We start from the raw sequence: 2500 nt of genomic DNA, 5'->3' as shown, positions 1-2500 counted from the left end.
CGACCCGCGAGGAGCGGCGCGCCGGCCGGCGATTCGGTCACCCGGTAATGTTTGCGCGTCGAGTGCCGCGGTGCCGCGCGCTCCGGCTTCAAGCGTCGGCCTGGCCGACCGCTCGGCGCGGTCTATTTTGTCACCCTATAGTGCGAGGCACTGTGCGAGCGAAACAATCGTGGATGGCTCTTGGCGGTGGATCACTCGGCTCGTGAGTCGATGAAGGACGCAGCTAGCTGCGTGAATTAGTGTGAATTGCAGGACACATTGAGCATCGACGTTCTGAACGCAAATTGCGGCCTCGGGTCAATCCCGGGGCCGCGCCCGCCTCAGGGTCGCGTTGCAAACGTTCCGCGCGGGGATTTCTCCGCGCGGCTGCTGCGGCGTCGGACGCGCGAGCGCCCGTCCCGCTCAAGACAGCACGGCACGATGCGCGACGATCGCGACCAGAATCCCGCGCGGCGGCGGCGAGTCGACCTCGAAGAGGCCAACGGCTGGCGGCTCAAGGGCGGGAATCGAGGTGCGCGGCGGCGCGCGGCGCCGACGGCGAGCGCGGAACGGGAAGAATAGTCCCGGTCCTTACTTTCGGCCTGAGGTCGGACGAGGCTACCCGCTGAATTTAAGCATATTACTAAGCGGAGGAAAAGAAACTAACGAGGATTCCCTCAGTAACGGCGAGTGAAGCGGGATGTGCCCATCGCCGAATCCGCGCGCTTTTGGAGTGCGCGGAATTGTGGCGTACGGAATTCGTCACGGCGCGCTTCGCCGGTCGCCCGCGTCCTTCTGATCGAGGCCTTTTCCCAGAGCGGGTGTCAGGCCCATGGCGGCGACAGGCGGGCGCGCTACGGCGTCTTCCCAGAGTCGGGTTGTTTGGGAATGCAGCCCAAAGCGGGTGGTAAACTCCATCTAAGGCTAAATACGGTCACGAGACCGATAGCGAACAAGTACCGTGAGGGAAAGTTGAAAAGCACTTTGAAGAGAGAGTTAAAGAGTACGTGAAACCGTCGAGAGGCAAACGGGAGGGCCTGTCGGGTCGCCCGGTCGCTTTCAGCCGGCCCCCTGTCGGCGACGTTGTCGTGCGGACCCTCACGGGCCGCCGGCGGCGCCGCCCGATCGGGGACCAGCGCACTAGCGCCGGGCGAAGGCCGCGACCGTCTGGACGGCGGCGAGAAGGCCGCGCGCAAGGTAACCCGGCCTCGGTCGGGTACTATAGGCGCGCGTGTCCGTCGGCCCGCCGTTCGGGCGAGGAGAGATCGCCGCGTCTGCCCTTCGGGGCCGAGCGCCCGGTGCCGGCTGGGGCGTCGTGGGTCGGGGACTGTTCTCAGTGCCCAGCCTCTTCGTCTCGGTCGCGCTTCCGGTGTCGTTTCGCGAGGCGCACGGGGTCCGCGGCTGAAGTCAGCCACCTTCCCGACCCGTCTTGAAACACGGACCAAGGAGTCTAACGTGAGCGCGAGCCACGGGGCAGTACGAAACCCATGGGCGCAGTGAAAGTGAATGTCGGCGCGGTCCGGCGGAGGTGAGACGTCGTCGTTCGCGGCGGCCGCATCACCGGCCGATCTCGTCCGCTTTGCCGGAGAGGTCGAGCGAGAGCGTTCGCGTTGGGACCCGAAAGATGGTGAACTATGCCTGAAGAGGTTGAAGCCAGAGGAAACTCTGGTGGAGGACCGTAGCGATTCTGACGTGCAAATCGATCGTCAAATTTGGGTATAGGGGCGAAAGACTAATCGAACCGTCTAGTAGCTGGTTCCCTCCGAAGTTTCCCTCAGGATAGCTGGCGCTCTGTCGCAGTTTTATCTGGTAAAGCGAATGATTAGAGGCCTTGGGGACGAAACGTCCTCAACCTATTCTCAAACTTTAAATTGGTAAGAAGCCCGACTCGCTTAATTGGAGCCGGGCATGGAATGCGAGTGCCAAGTGGGCCACTCTTGGTAAGCAGGACTGGCGATGCGGGATGAACCGAACGCCGGGTTAAGGCGCCCGACGCGACGCTCATCAGAGCCCACAAAAGGTGTTGGTTGATCTAGACAGCAGGACGGTGGCCATGGAAGTCGGAATCCGCTAAGGAGTGTGTAACAACTCACCTGCCGAATCAATCAGCCCTGAAAATGGATGGCGCTGGAGCGTCGGGCCTATACCCGGCCGTCGCGGCGGTACGAGCACACCGGTGCGCTAGGCCGCGACGAGTAGGAGGGCCGCGGCGGCGTGCGTCGAAGCCTAGGGCGCGAGCCCGGGTGGAGCAGCCGTCGGTGCAGATCTTGGTGGTAGTAGCAAATATTCAAATGAGAACTTTGAAGGCCGAAGTGGAGAAGGGTTCCATGTGAACAGCAGTTGAACATGGGTCAGTCGATCCTAAGGAATAGGCGAATGCCGTTCTGAAGCGGGGCGATGCTCGTCGTTGCCCCGGCGGACCGAAAGGGAATCGGGTTAATATTCCCGAACCTCGACGCGGAGATCGGCGCTTCGGCGCCTGGTGCGGCAACGCAAGCGAACTCGGAAACGTCGGCGTGGG

At 62.8% G+C, this 2500-nt stretch overlaps 1 non-coding gene and 1 pseudogene across 1 annotated transcript; both read left to right on the top strand.

Annotated features, from left to right (window-relative positions):
* Nucleotides 1-175: 175 nt before the first annotated feature.
* LOC146143435 (5.8S ribosomal RNA) lies at nucleotides 176-329 on the top strand. The gene has a single exon (XR_014501131.1). It is a non-coding gene; the product is annotated as a 5.8S ribosomal RNA (ribosomal RNA).
* A 1090-nt stretch (nucleotides 330-1419) lies between these two features.
* On the top strand, nucleotides 1420-2251 carry LOC146143434 (large subunit ribosomal RNA; annotated as a pseudogene; the record flags this gene model as incomplete).
* Between the last annotated feature and the right edge of the window lie 249 nt (nucleotides 2252-2500).

Source organism: Ascidiella aspersa, chromosome 5 (genome assembly GCF_963924565.1).
Source record: "Ascidiella aspersa chromosome 5, kaAscAspe10.2, whole genome shotgun sequence".
NCBI lineage: Eukaryota > Metazoa > Chordata > Ascidiacea > Phlebobranchia > Ascidiidae > Ascidiella > Ascidiella aspersa.
This window is presented reverse-complemented; position numbering and strand designations above follow the sequence as displayed.